Below are 16360 nucleotides of genomic sequence, written 5' to 3' on the forward strand. Positions count from 1 at the left end.
GGACATCATGCCCATTACACAGTCTCAGCACACACACACAGCTTGCATCTTGCCACTCGACACATTGACACATAGCCACAATCAGGGAATACCATGCCAGACATGCAGGATGCACCGTGCCAACACACCAGCATTGACTGAGAAGAGGCACCTTGGAGGCATAGGGACACCTTTAATAGTCATGTGTTTGGGATTGCAGAGGCAACTTGAAGTACACATGAACACATCATGTGGAGTAACATGTGGCTCCAACACTGGCACCCCCCTTCTGCAGCACAAATGCGTGATAGCCATGGAACTGGCACACAAGTGTCGGATAATAGCTAAATACCCACAGCTGCTCACGGAGAGCCTGCCATACACCATACATCCGCTGATGTGGAAGTCCCACGCCATGTCAAGACAATGTTAACCGTATGTGTCCGAGGGCAGTGTCACACACATTGATGCCTTCATCACAATCCACCATCCCATCACTGATGACTGACAACCAGGCAGCCCATCTATTCAGGTGTACCCAGCTGCATGTCGTGTCCCATGGGGATGCCACATGTCTGCAGAGGACCCAAACCCCGACCGGGGCAGTGTGCACACATCGTGAACAACTGCCACACCCAATACACCCCAGATGCATCCCTTACCCCATGGAGACTTCCAAACGTGTCCGTGCCTGTAACGCTGAGTCAGCCCACGATGCCATGTCCATGAGGAATAGCAGTGCCACAACAATGCAACCAGCAAACGGCATGCGCAGGTACCTTGGGAAGAGAGACACACAAGAAGTCAGCCACAAGAAGCACAGCCACTTGCATGTGCATTTACTCGACACATGTATGTATGACAACATGCTAGGTCACAATTATGCCTGGGGAAATACTACCATCACTGCCACCATCACTCCAGTGACACACCCACACACACCTCTGACCCACGTGCCATACATGCAGGTGGAGACACACATCACAACGCATGCCACACGGGGACCAATGCGTGCACACTCAGACCCTGGTACTCACCACTAAGCAAAGAAGTCGCGTATGAGCCGAGTCCGGATGTCCTCTTGCGGCTCCACATCCTCCACATCACTAGCCCCATTGCCAAGCCCTTCGTCCTCCACGGGTGGATGGTCCTCGTCATCTTGATCCAGGATGAGGGGCACAGCTCTTTCAACTGCCATGTTGTGCAGCATGCAGCAGACCATGAAGATCTTGCAGACCTTCGCCGGGGCATATGGGAGTGCGCCGCCGGTCTTGTGGAGGCACCGGAATCGGCTCTTCAGCATGCCAAACGTCCTCTCTATCACTCGCCTTGTCCGGCCATGGGCGGTGTTGTAGCGGAGCTGGGCCGGCGTGATGGGGTTGCGGAGAGGTGTCAGCAGCCAAGGCATGTTGGGATAGCCAGCGTCCCCTAAATGGAAAGCACATGGATATCGTTAGAACTGGCGAAGCGGTAGTGCTGCTCGGCCAAACAGAATACAGGACAGACAGACTGTACCCACCAACAACACATGCACGTTCGTTGCGCAGCTGCATCATCATATCAGGCATCCCGCTACGCCTCATGATGTAGGCATCGTGTGCTGATCCTGGAAAACGAGCACAGACATGTGAAATCACCATGTTGGACAGACACACCACAAGGGCATTGATGGAGTGGTAGTGCTTCCGATTGCGGTACGCCACCTCCCGTGCGTGTGGTGGTACCAAACCTACATGTGTCCCATCTATGGACCCAATGACATGGGGCATCCCTCCCAGGGCATAGAAACCACGCTTGACCTCAGTCATCTGTTCAGGGGTTGGGAACTTGATGAAGTCATCCAGGTGAATCAACATGGCCTCCAAGAAATCATGCAGCACACCGCTGAACATGCTCTGGAACATGCCACCAACATGAGCTATGGTATATTGGAAGGTACCCGTGGCAAGGAAATGTAGGGCAGCCATTACCTTCAGCTGGGGTGTCAGTGCCGTAGGATACCTGTGCTGCGGTTGCAGGTGTGGTGCCAGTCTCGCCGTCAGCTCCAGAATCAACGGTTGGGTGAAGCGGTAGAGCCGGATCCTGTCATTCTCCTGCATGGTGGCCAAGTCTGGAATTCTTCGGGCAACAGGAGGCGCTCTGCAGTAATTTGGAAGTGACAAGGAAGAGTGAGTGCACTACGAGAACAACTCATGTCTACTGAGCACATGTAAATCTGCCAATACACACATGCCACATAGGGAGTCAGGCATGTGCTACATGCCCAGGACACGTATGGATGCAAGGTGACACTCCTTCCAAGACCCAGCTACACACGGTGATTGAGAACCTCCCCATGCCACGCCATGGGAATAGCTGTGTCCCAGTGCAAGTGCACTGCCCGACGCAAGACAGGAGTGACATACACCCACACATCAGCAGAAGTGTGATGCTGATTGCAGAGACTGGCAGCGGAACACTTGAGCCACAGGTCACATGACATTACACTAGTCCAGCCCACACACCTTGCCATGAAGGTGCACATGTCATGACTCCCCACACATTCCTTGTGAGTTTGCTGACATGGCCTTGTCACGCTACTCCGTGTCCCTTGCATACATGTGCACCTCACATCCGGTAACACATGTGGCATGGTGTTGGGAACAGTGTGCAATGACAATCTACACACAGCCACATGTTGGTTGCTGCAACGGCTGCAGCTTTTGAGGGTGCAACAACATCAACCCGATGTAAATCCCAGACACATATATGGCATAGTCACATTGTGCACTGTGGGTAGTGATGAGTCATGTGTCATGACCCCTGTACCGGGCATCATGGGACACTTCCGTGTGTTGGTGTCCGTGCCATGCCAGTGACGCTCACCCCAAGTGCGCAGTCCCACATGCACACATGTCAAAGGAGTCAAGGGCATGCCTGGCACACATTGCACCCTCACACAGTACACATGTACACATCTCATCATACATCTGGTGCCTTCTCCACTCAGGAGGCATGTTCCACATCACAGCCTGTGACACCTGTGCCCAACACATGTGGTAATGCACAGACGATGCCTTGGTGTCCATTCCTGGACAAGTATGTCCATCCATGGACAAGTATGTCCGCCCTATTCCGACATGTGTGTCGCCTATCACCACAGTGATGTGTAAAATCCGCCGTACTGCTGCTGAGAGGGCCTGTGCATGTTCCCAAATCACTGTGGGAGTGCTGCCGTATGTGTACCCATCGTGATGGCGAGCGTAGATGCGAGTGTACGGTCCGTACCACTACGGGTACGCATACGCGTGCAGACCCATAGTGATAGTGAGCGTAGATGCGAGTGTACGGTCCGTACCACTATGGGTCTGCACGCGTATGCGTACCCGTAGTGGTACGGACCGTACACTCGCATCTACGCTCACTATCACTATGGGTCTGCACGCGTATGCGTACCCGTAGTGGTACGGACCGTACACTCGCATCTACGCTCACTATCACTATGGGTCTGCACGCGTATGCGTACCCGTAGTGGTACGGACCGTACACTCGCATCTACGCTCACTATCACTATGGGTCTGCACGCGTATGCGTACCCGTAGTGGTACGGACCGTACACTCGCATCTACGCTCACTATCACTATGGGTCTGCACGCGTATGCGTACCCGTAGTGATAGTGAGCGTAGATGCGAGTGTTCGGTCCGTACCACTACGGGTACGCATACGCGTGCAGACCCATAGTGATAGTGAGCGTAGATGCGAGTGTACGGTCCGTACCACTACGGGTACGCATACGCGTGCAGACCCATAGTGGTACGGACCGTACACTCGCATCTACGCTCACTATCACTATGGGTCTGCACGCGTATGCGTACCCGTAGTGGTACGGACCGTACACTCGCATCTACGCTCACTATCACTATGGGTCTGCACGCGTATGCGTACCCGTAGTGATAGTGAGCGTAGATGCGAGTGTTCGGTCCGTACCACTACGAGTACGCATACGCGTGCAGACCAAAAGTGATGGAGAGCGTAGGCATGCATGTACGGGCCGTTGCCATGCATTTGGGGTGCCCTAGGGCCCCCACACGCACCGTACCTGTGTGTGATGCTCCAAATTACATGGGGGACAAGTATTAAGGCCTACATGCATGCTGGTTGTCATGGAGACCAAGTTCAAAATTGGAAATTGTTCTGGAAGGTGCACAGCAGAAGTCAGTTGGGATTTGTCTACTTTGTTGCAATGTGTTTGTGGGGCTGACATCATGCAGGAGAATGAAACCGATAGAGAACCCACAGACTGCTAGGTTTGAAGGGATTGGTGGAAACATAGGATGCAAATGTGAGTGACCAATCTCTCTGTACTCCTGTGCATGAGACTGGGCAGAAGGGCACATATAAGGCAGCCAGGTCCCATGAGGGAGCACTTGCCTGCACATCTTTGCATTCGTCGACCCAGCTGCTGCTACTGATTCCCTGGAACCATGTCAAGGGCTGTGGAGAGGACACAGCCATTCACCCTGGAGGAGAACATGGCTCTGCTGGATGTGATCCTCCCACAGTACTCCATGCTGTATGGGCGACCAGGTTATCAGGTGAGTGCATAGGCCACTGCCACAGACTGTCCCTATGTGGTGACTGTGACTTCTGCCATTGCGTCCAGGTGTAACACACATGCCATGTACTGTCGGGGGGGTCCCAGGGGGGGGGGGTGCCTGATGTCTCCCAGCAGTGCCCTGAGACAGGAGGGGTGGGGGCCTATCACTCACAGCAGTGCCCTGAGACAGGAGGGGTGTGTGCAGAGTCCTCCCAGCAGTGCCCTGAGACAGGAGGGGTGGGTGCAGAGTCCTCCCAGCAGTGCCCTGAGACAGGAGGGGTGGGTGCAGAGTCCTCCCAGCAGTGCCCTGAGACAGGAGGGGTGTGTGCAGAGTCCTCCCAGCAGTGCCCAGAGACAGGAGGGGTGGGTGTGGAGTCCTCACAGCAGTGCCCTGAGACAGGAGGGGTGGGTGTGGAGTCCTCACAGCAGTGCCCTGAGACAGGAGGGGTGGGTGTGGAGTCCTCACAGCAGTGCCCTGAGACAGGAGGGGTGGGGGCCTATCACTCACAGCAGTGCCCTGAGACAGGAGGGGTGTGTGCAGAGTCCTCCCAGCAGTGCCCTGAGACAGGAGGGGTGGGTGCAGAGTCCTCACAGCAGTGCCCTGAGACAGGAGGGGTGGGTGTGGAGTCCTCACAGCAGTGCCCTGAGACAGGAGGGGTGGGTGTGGAGTCCTCACAGCAGTGCCCTGAGACAGGAGGGGTGGGGGCCTATCACTCACAGCAGTGCCCTGAGACAGGAGGGGTGTGTGCAGAGTCCTCCCAGCAGTGCCCTGAGACAGGAGGGGTGGGTGCAGAGTCCTCCCAGCAGTGCCCTGAGACAGGAGGGGTGGGTGTGGAGTCCTCACAGCAGTGCCCTGAGCCAGGAGGGGTGGGTGTGATGCACAGTGTGAGCCTAGATCATTGATTGTGACATTGCCATCATTCCACCTGTGTACCCACTGTGGCACGTACTGCTTTTTCCCTCACCAGGGGATGATGTCCCTATGACAAAGGTGCAATGCGTTGGCTGCATGACATGCCTTGTTGTTACCAGCTAATTTGTACCCATATGTCTATCTGTGACATGTGGCTGGTGTATTGATGTGGTGTCACTTGTTCCTCCTCACAGGTAGGCGCCACTGCCAAGGAGCAGATCTGGCTGACCGCCGTCAGTGCCGTGAGGGGTGTGGATGGTCGGAGGCGGCGCCTGGCCCAGGTGAGGAAACGCTGGCAGGATATCCGGTGCTGGACGCGGAGGATTGCACGGCTCCTGCTGGGGGACTCACCTGAGAGCCACAAGAACCGCGGCCGCCGCCGTCTGAGCCACCTCCACAGGCGTGTGCTGCCGGTGGTCTTTCCAGACCTGGAGAGGCGCTTACAGGCGATGCAGCAGCCGGAAGGGGGTAGGTACATGTGTGTTTGTTGTGTGTCACCGGCATTTGTAAGGGCACAGTAGCATGAATCCACTGGCAGGGTTTAAAGGTGCTGTGCAGATCCTGTTTGGCCCAGTATAGCGCTGTGCCCCTGCCACCCTTCCCCTCCTTGCAATGTGTTCCCTGGTCTGTGTGTAGTCACTCCTTCCCAGGGTAATGTAGGCTGGCGCTTTGTCCACGGGAACAATGTCTGTAGCATCATGTGTGGGGGTGGTGTGTAACAGGTTGTGGGACCTTGCCTGTGCACTGTCAAGTTCACTGCATGTGGGTTCCATGTCAGTTGGCACTGATGCTGACTCCAGACATGGGAGTTGGTCTCTCATGTGTCATGCCTTACAGCGCGCATGTCCTATGTAGTGGCCTGTGACATGATGTGCATGACTGTGCGATACACATAGTGCAGGGATGGTGACGTGTGTTGCTGTCATTACCATTCAGTAGCATGTAGTTGCGTGCCCACTACTGTCCCCTGGGGCACCTTTTCCTCAGTGGTGTATGTGTCATCATGAACGTGGCCACTGTCAGTGTCTACAGCGTAAGTTGTGCTCTGTGCCATTGTCCCCTGTCACCATGTATATAGACGTGCTAATTTGTACAGGTGTCCACTGTGCAGCCTGACCTGATTGTCCTTCTTCATACTCACAGTTGCCAGTGCCTGTGTGTCTTGTTATACTCATCTGAGGATGGGCACTGGTACCTCATTATTTGTACAGGCGCACCTTGGCTGTTTGGCGTCCAATCTTGCTTTTTGCCTGCCCCTGTGTGTATCACCCAGACCATGAGATGTTGGTGCCACCTGTGTCTCCACGATTTGCCTCGTGTAGGGTCTTGTTGGGGCGGGCAATGCCTATGTGTTAAATCCTGATTACCACTTGCTGGGTCTGGGCAGTGTGTGATGTGCCTGGACACACACGCAATGTGCAGTGACCGAGTCATGTTGTGCATGTTTTCAGCATTACCTATGCAGCATGTGTCTCAAGTTCATGGATATGGTCCCTGGTCATCGGTATTTTCGCAAACGCTGTGTGGTGCAGATGCAGTGCTGGATTGTCCCCAGGACCTGGGTGCTATGTCAGACTCCTTTTCCTGTGTTTAGCTATTGTCTCATGCTCTCCATGGTATTTCAGTGGCATGGTGGCTCAACCAACTGTGTGTTGCATGCCCTACATCGGTACCCTGTTCAGTAGATGTTAGGGATCTTCCTTTTCAGGCCATGCAATGTTACCTATGTAGATTGGACTCATGTGACAGATGTGTACAGGTGTCTGAATAATTTCTGTCTCTCCACCCTGCCCACAGCATCGTCGGGGGACACAGAGGGAGACATGGACACAGACCAGGCGGAGGGACCGAGCACCAGTGCCAGCCGTGACATCGGGGCTGGCACATCGAGTGGGACAGAGGCGGAGGAGAGTGTGGCCGAGGACCTGTCGACTGGCACATCAGACTACGAAGCTGACAGGTCCGGGGACGATGTCTCCGAGTGGGCGGAGGCTGCACCAGCAGCTGACAGCGGAACAACACCTCGCACCGCCCCCTCAGTTTCCACCAGCCGCCTCCCACTTGCTCGTGTCCCTTCCCAGCGTGCCCGGTCACAGCATGTCTCCTTCCTGCCAGGCACCGCGCCCCCTGCCCCTGTCTCCACTGCTGCCGCCAATGCAGAGTCTGTGGACATCCAGCGGCAACTGCAGGTTGGTCAGGCTGCGATCCTTAATGTCCTCCATGCCCACGGCAAAACCCTCACCAACATCGAGGCTTTCTTGGAGGGCATTCATTCATCGCAGGCTGACCAACGCAACTTGCTGAGGTCCATCGACTCCACACTGACTGCAGCAGTGGGTCTCCTGCAGCGCGACCTCCCCCCACCTACCCCTGCCCCATCCACACTTCCCACTCCCATGCCTGTCACACGTACACCCAGACGTCGGCATGCACCCACATCAACGGACACGGGCACCACACCAGCAGGGAAGGTCCACCGCACTCCTCCTGACACGCACACACAGGGTGAGGTAGGCACACCCACTGGGTCGGGGGGCAAACGTGTGACACGCAGCCATAGTGGGAGTCCGCATTCCACCCAGTCCACTCCCTCCAAATCCCCTCCCCTCAGCTCTCCTGGCCACATCTCCCCCAAGGACTCCTTCATGGCCGCTCTGTCCCTGAGCCCCACAGTTACACCACCACGCAAGCGGTCACGGAGGTCCCCGGTCAGGGTGGTTGAGTCTCCCCCCCTGTCTCCACCCTCCCCCGGTGGCGCTGCGACCCATCCCTCTGACCCCCCCCCCTCCTTGGGGCCTGAGGTCCCTTCGGGTGCAGGGGACTCCCTGGATGACCTTGCAAAGGTGTGTAGTGCCATCCTGGCCTCCGCCTTTGGCACTGACCCACCCCCTGTGGTGGACTCCTCCATCCCTGCACCCACAACGCCGCCCCTTTGCCCTGATGTCCCTGCGGTGCCTGTTGCTCCCCCCCCCCCTGATGCCCTCACCAGTGTGGAAGACGATGCCATTTGACTGTGCAGGCAAGGTAGGGGACACGCATCCCACTGTGTCCCCCATCCAGCTGAGAATCATTGACTGCCCTATGGGCTTTGTGAAGATTGAACTGCCTGCGATCCACGGACATTGTGCTCCTGCAGAATAAAGCTTAATTTTGTTTTCATTATCACACTACTGCTATGCTGGTATTGGTGTTGGTGGGGCTGCTACATGGTTTTGGGTGGTGTGTAAGGGTTTGGGTGTGTGGGATATGTAGTAGTGTACTGCTCATTGGTGGGACCCTGTGATCTGTGTGCCATCACAAGGTGTTGGCTAACTTTCTTTGTTCATGTAGGCAGTTACTGCATGGTGCACTTGTCCAAGGGTGTATTCCTTCCTCTGTGTACCCAGCTTTCTTCCCTGCAGGGTGTTCCCAATGTTTAGCGCAGAGCTGTGTCTACATGAGCTGTGTGTGTGACGGAGCCCTTCTACTTTGGCCATGCATGCAGGGCCATGTCTCCACCTGCGACAATCGTGGCATCCTTGGTGATCACTGTACTTGTGTGTGGAGTCTGTTGACATGAGTTCATGGGGACATGTTCCCTTGTAGCCAGTATGCATGTGGATAATTCTGGCCTCACACACATGTGTTACACCCCTCCAGTCTCAGGGCACTGCTGGGAGGACTCTGCACCCACCCCTCCTGTCTCAGGGCACTGCTGGGAGGACTCCACACCCACCCCTCCTGTGTCTGGGCACTGCTGGGAGGACTCTGCACCCACCCCTCCTGTGTCAGGGCACTGCTGGGAGGACTCTGCACCCACCCCTCCTGTGTCAGGGCACTGCTGGGAGGACTCTGCACCCACCCCTCCTGTGTCAGGGCACTGCTGGGAGGACTCTGCACCCACCCCTCCTGTGTCAGGGCACTGCTGGGAGGACTCTGCACCCACCCCTCCTGTGTCAGGGCACTGCTGGGAGGACTCCACACCCACCCCTCCTGTCTCAGGGCACTGCTGGGAGGACTCCACACCCACCCCTCCTGTGTCTGGGCACTGCTGGGAGGACTCTGCACCCACCCCTCCTGTGTCAGGGCACTGCTGGGAGGACTCTGCACCCACCCCTCCTGTCTCAGGGCACTGCTGGGAGGACTCCACACCCACCCCTCCTGTGTCTGGGCACTGCTGGGAGTACTCTGCACCCACCCCTCCTGTGTCAGGGCACTGCTGGGAGGACTCTGCACCCACCCCTCCTGTGTCAGGGCACTGCTGGGAGGACTCTGCACCCACCCCTCCTGTGTCAGGGCACTGCTGGGAGGACTCTGCACCCACCCCTCCTGTGTCAGGGCACTGCTGGGAGGACTCCACACCCACCCCTCCTGTCTCAGGGCACTGCTGGGAGGACTCCACACCCACCCCTCCTGTGTCAGGGCACTGCTGGGAGGACTCTGCACACACCCCTCCTGTCTCTGGGCACTGCTGGGAGGACTCTGCACACATCCCCCTCCTGTCTCTGGGCACTGCTGGGAGTGATGGGCACCCACCCCTCCTGTCTCAGGGCACTGCTGGGAGGACTCTGCACCCACCCCTCCTGTCTCAGGGCACTGCTGGGAGGACTCTGCACACACCCCTCCTGTCTCTGGGCACTGCTGGGAGTGATGGGCACCCACCCCTCCTGTCTCAGGGCACTGCTGGGAGGACTCCACACCCACCACTCCTGTCTCAGGGCACTGCTGGGTGGACTCTGCACACACACCTCCGATTTCAGGATATGTGCGCTTGGCACATACACGGTGGGGTTACGCACACTGCATTAGAGGTGAGGGTACGAGTCTACTGACACTGGTGTGGTGGGGGTACGCTCCGTACGTCCGCGGGTGTGGGTACGGGTCGTACTTACACTGTTGGGCAGGGGGGTACGCTCCTTGCATTCGTGGGTGGGGGTTCGAGTCGTACTTACACTGTTGGCATGGGGGGTACGCTCCATGCATACGCGGGTGGGGGTACGGGTCGTACTTACACTGTTGGGCAGGGGGGTACGCTCCTTGCATTCGCGGGTGGGGGTACGGGTCGTACTTACACTGTTGGGCTGGGGGTACGCTCCGTACGTCCGCGGGTGGGGGTACGGGTCGTACTTACACTGTTGGGCTGGGGGTACGCTCCGTACGTCCGCGGGTGGGGGTACGGGTCGTACTTACACTGTTGGGCTGGGGGTACGCTCCGTACGTCCGCGGGTGGGGGTACGGGTCGTACTTACTCTGTTGGGCTGGGGGTACGCTCCGTACGTCCGCGGGTGGGGGTACGGGTCGTACTTACACTGTTGGGCTGGGGGTACGCTCCGTACGTCTGCGGGTGGGGGTACGGGTCGTACTTACACTGTTGGGCTGGGGGTACGCTCCGTACGTCCGCGGGTGGGGGTACGGGTCGTACTTACACTGTTGGGCTGGGGGTACGCTCCGTACGTCCGCGGGTGGGGGTACGGGTCGTACTTACACTGTTGGGCTGGGGGTACGCTCCGTACGTCCGCGGGTGGGGGTACGGGTCGTACTTACACTGTTGGGCTGGGGGTACGCTCCGTACGTCCGCGGGTGTGGGTACGGGTCGTACTTACACTGTTGGGCAGGGGGGTACGCTCCTTGCATTCGCGGGTGGGGGTACGGGTCGTACTTACACTGTTGGGGTGGGGGGTACGCTCCTTGCATTCGTGGGTGGGGGTACGGGTCGTACTTACACTGTTGGGCTGGGGGGTACGCTCCTTGCATTCGTGGGTGGGGGTTCGAGTCGTACTTACACTGTTGGCATGGGGGGTACGCTCCATGCATTCGTGGGTGGGGGTACGGGTCGTACTTACACTGTTGGGCAGGGGGGTACGCTCCTTGCATACGCGGGTGGGGGTACGGGTCGTACTTTCACTGTTGGGGTGGGGGGTACGCTCCTTGCATACGGGGTGGGGGTAGGGTCCGTACATATCCGTCCCCACGCTATGTGATGTTTGTGCGGCCCGTACCCAGGCCTTTGCCACATGGGTGCGATCCGTCCCGCCATTGTTGGGGTGACGTGTGTGGGCGTGGTCCGACTCGTACCCACGCTCTTCAGGCGTGGGTACGGGACGTACCTGTCTGGTTGTGTTGCCGGTTCGCGTGGTGACGGACTTCCGTTGTGGCGGTCGCTGGATTATCAGGACACGCCCCCACCCCCTCGTGGTGACCAGGGCATGGGAGTCAGGTATGTCCAGGCCATGTGTAGTGTGTCACTCATGTGGTTGTTTTGTGGCCTGCCCTGGTAGTGCCACCCCCACCCCACCCCACTTTCCCCCCTCCCTTAGTTATTCTGACCTTCTGCGGCGTCTGCGTCGTAACCTGTAGAGGAGGTGGACTGCTATGAGGGCAGGGATGACTCGTAGGTTCGGGTCCATGTCTGTCCGTCACGTACTGGTCCTCCTTGTTCGCGTCGTCGTCTGTCCGTCGCGTACTGGTGGTCCTTGTTCGCGTCGTCCTGATTTCCCGGCAGTTTTTGGCTGCCGCAAAATATTCACCGTGCGGGGTGACGTCGGTGCGAATCGTGATTCCTGGGTCGTGAATGGCTGGCTGCGTGCGTCCCGACGTCAGGTCGGCGCTTTCCCGGATCGCATTGGTAGGTGTTTTTTGTTCGGTCGGTCTTTTTTACGATTCGTACGGTAATGGTGTACCCGTGCGAATCGTAATTCCATGTTTGTATATTTTGACGACCGGGTACGCGTCGGACGGAGAATATGCTCCGTCCGACGGTTCGTACCCGGTTTTTACCGGATTGTGATCGGCACCATAATATCAAGTCAAAAATATCGAATTGCACAAATATCATGTCAAAAATATCGTGGGTCAAGAATATCGACTGACAAATTCTCGTGGTCATGATAATTGATTTAAGGTAAGTAATATCAATTTAAAAAATATCGAAGTGTTTAATATCGTTTGCAAAAATATAGGGCCTGATTCACAGAACTAACTTAAGACAAAATCCTAAACTTACTACCATTTTCGTATTCACAGAAGGCACTTACTCATTTTGGTATTCACAGAAGACACTTACTCACTTCGGTATTCACAGAAGTTAGTAGTCCTAACTTTAGGACTCTTAAATGCCTTCTGTGAATACCGAAAGCCTTAAAATTAGGATTTTTCTCAATTTAGTAGTAGTATAGTTAGGACTCCTAACTTTACTACTACTAAACTGAGAAAAATCCTAATTTTACGGCTTTCGGTATTCACAGAAGGCATTTAAGAGTCCTAAAGTTAGGAGTCCTAACTTTACTACTACTAAATTGAGAAAAATCCTAATTTTAAGACTTTTTGTATTCACAGTAGTCATTTAGGAGTCCTAAAGTTAGGAGTCCTAACTATACTACTACTAAATTGAGAAAAATCCTAATTTTAAGACTTTCGGTATTCACAGAAGGCATTTAGGAGTCCTAAAGTTAGGAGTCCTAACTATACTACTACTAAACTGAGAAAAATCCGAGGGGCAGATTTATGATAACTGGCGCATCCCTGCATATCAGCAGGGATGCGCCAGTTATTATGCGCCACAGCTGCGCCACCATGGATGCGCCGCATTTATAATGCGGCGCACCATGGGGCGAAAACGGCACAGATGCGTGACGCATCTGTGCCGTAAAAGTGGCGCATTGCTGGAGTTGCGTCACAAGCGCGACGCAGCTCCAGCAATGTTCTGGGGGGGCCTATCTGTACAATGCTGCGTCAATCCTTACGCCTGCTTCAAGCAGGCGCAGGGTTTTGACGCAGCATGGGCCTAAAAGTGACTGAGTGAAATCTTGTAGATTTCACTCAGCCACTTTTAGGAGGCGTTCCTGCGCCGGAACGCCCCCACCTGCCCTGGAACGCCTACATGTGGCACAGGGCTTTACAACGTGACGCATCTCCCAGATGCGTCACGTTGTAAATACCCCGCACCATGGCGCAGGATTTGCACCGCTGCTGCGTCACAAAAGTGATGCAACGGCGGCGCAAAAGTGGCGCAAGTGCAACATAAATCTGCCCCCTAATTTTAAGACTTTCGGTATTCACAGAAGGCATTTAGGAGTCCTAAAGTTAGGAGTCCTAACTATACTACTACTAAACTGAGAAAAATCCTAATTTTAAGACTTTCGATATTCACAGAAGGCATTTAGGAGTCCTAAAGTTAGGACTCCTAACTTCTGTGAATACCGAAATGAGTAACTGCCTTCTGTGAATACCAAAATGAGTAAGTGCCTTCTGTGAATACCAAAATGGTAGTAAGTTTAGGATTTTGTCTTAAGTAAGTTCTGTGAATCGGGCCCTATGTTGTTAAAAATATCGATTTTTTTCTAATGTTATGTATTTTAATATATATTATATATGTGTGTGATGTATGTATTATTTGTATAAGAGTTGTTTGTATTTTTATTTTATGTGTTAAAATTTTAGTAGTTATTCATTATTTTTTTTATTTGAATTTTGTGTTTTTATTTCCTTACCGGGTTGTGGGTTTATTGGGGAATAGGATGGGAAATAATTTAATTATATAAAATGTATTTAATAACTGTTATTTATTTGTTGAATTAAGATGTTATAGTGCTAAATGTGTAAATTAATTTATTATTATTTATTTAATTTGTTAATTAATTTGAATGAATTGTCAATGAATTATGTTAATTATGTAATTAGTTTTAGGCATGTGTTGTGGTGTTTATAGGTGAAAATGGTGGAAAGTAATTTATTTTTAACTGATGAATTAATAATTAGTTAATTAATTTTAATTAATTAGTTATTATTAATGGTAATTGTGTAATTAATTTTAGGTGTGGGTTGTGGTGTTTATAGGTGTGAATGGTGGGAAGTAATTTATTTTTAATTGATGAATTAATAATTAGTTATTAATTAATTTAAATTAATTAATTAGTAATTAATTATGGTAATTGTGTAATTCATTTTAGGTGTGTGTTGTGCATATTATAGTGTTAAAGAATGTGTATTCAATGATTTTTTTTATTAATAATGTTTTTTAATTAATTATTAATTATGTTAATTATGGAAATAAATGTAAATAAAAATGTTGACTTTTTATATTGTTGTGGTGTTATAGTGTAGGAAATAAAATTGATACATTTATGTTTTAAATATTTGTTTGTTTGTTAATATTTGCTTCTTTTATATAAATCTTGTTTATAAATGTATTTATAAATTTATCTTAGATAATGTTTGTACCTTTTTGTTACATGTACAATTAGGTGCCGATTCCAATCCTGTAAAACCCGGGTACGAATGGTTGTACGGAGCGTATTCTCCGTACGACTCGTACCCGGGAAATCCACCTTACAAACCAGCAAGTACGATTCGTACAGAAATACCATTTCCGTACGATTCGTAAAAAACTACGTGCGTCTAAAAAACACCCACAATTCTGATCTGGGACATCGCGTACGTGACGTCCGTACGGAGTCAGGCAGCGTTTTACAGACCAGCAAGTACGATTCGTGCCTACGTCACTCCGCACGGCTCATTTTTTACGGCAGCCAAAAACTCCCGGGAAATTGAGGACGACGCGATTAAGGAGCACCGGTACGCGACGGACAGCCATGGACCCCATCCTACGTGTCATCCCGGCCCTCCTAGCCTACGACCTGGTGCACCGAACCCGACGCACACACCGCAGAAGGTGAGAACAACACCCATGGGTCAAGGGGGGGTGAGGGGCATGAAACATACCCCCTACACAAATTAAAACATACAATATGGAGGACATACATTACCTCCAGGGTCTGGTCACTTCGGGGGTCGTGTCCACCAATACCTGCGCACCGCAACAACGGAAGTGGACGTGTACGCGTACCCGTCACCACTGCAATGGTTGGACGGACCGTACCCACGCCCTCAGAGCGTGGGTACGGTCCGTACCCCCATTGTAGTGGTGATGTAGGGGTACGCATGGTACGGACCGTACCCATGCCCTCAGAGCGTGGGTACGGTCCGTACCACCATTGTAGTGGTGATGTAGGGGTACGCGTGTTACGGACCGTACCCATGCCCTCAGAGCGTGGGTACAGTCCGTACCACCATTGTAGTGGTGACGTAGGGGTACGCGTGGTACGGACCGTACACACGCTCTGAGGGTGTGGGTACGGTCTGTACCACCATTGTAGTGGTGACGTAGGGGTACGCGTGGTACGGACCGTACCGACACCCTCAGAGCCTGGGTAGGGTCCGTACCACGCGTACCCCTACGTCACCACTACAATGGTGGTACGGACGGTCCGTACCACGCATACCCCTACATCACCACTACAATGGTGGTACGGACCATAACCACGCCCTCAGAGCGTGGGTATGGTCCGTACCACCATTGTAGTGGTGACGTAGGGGTACGCGTGGTACGGACCGTACCCACGCTCAGAGGGTGTGGGTACGGTCCGTACCACCATTGTAGTGGTGATGTAGGGGTACGCGTGGTACGGACCGTACCCACGCCCTCAGAGCGTGGGTACGGTCCTTACCACGCGTACCCCTACGTCACCACTACAACGGTGGTATGGACCGTACCCACGCTCTGAGGGCGTGGGTACGGTCCGTACCACGCGTACCCCTACATCACCACTACAATGTCGGTGCACACAAAACTACATTTACACAGTCATTGTATGAGCTGCCAGCCTTATTCAAAGAAGCCACTGTGTAGGACCTGGGGTCTCCAGGCCCTATGGGGCGGTAACGTGACACGAGCGGTCGGGCCACCAAAGGTCTGTGTGTTAAGCAACCATACACCACGCACCTCTCATGGACGGGAGACACACACAATAAGTGACGCCACACAGGTTAAATTATGCAAATACTTCAAGTTTATCCAAGTAAAGCCAGATAGATGCAGTTCATGAGATATCAGTGCAATGCGTGCGATGTAATA

General features: G+C 53.6%; 1 protein-coding gene across 1 annotated transcript in view; it reads right to left on the bottom strand.

Moving 5' to 3' along the window:
• LOC146858451 (L-asparaginase-like) overlaps window positions 1-16360 on the bottom strand; it is a 335092-nt gene that overhangs the window by 224303 nt on the left and 94429 nt on the right. The gene's annotated exons all lie outside the window — the stretch shown is intronic.

Source organism: Triturus cristatus, chromosome 3_2 (genome assembly GCF_964204655.1).
Source record: "Triturus cristatus chromosome 3_2, aTriCri1.1, whole genome shotgun sequence".
NCBI classification, from domain to species: Eukaryota; Metazoa; Chordata; class Amphibia; order Caudata; family Salamandridae; genus Triturus; species Triturus cristatus.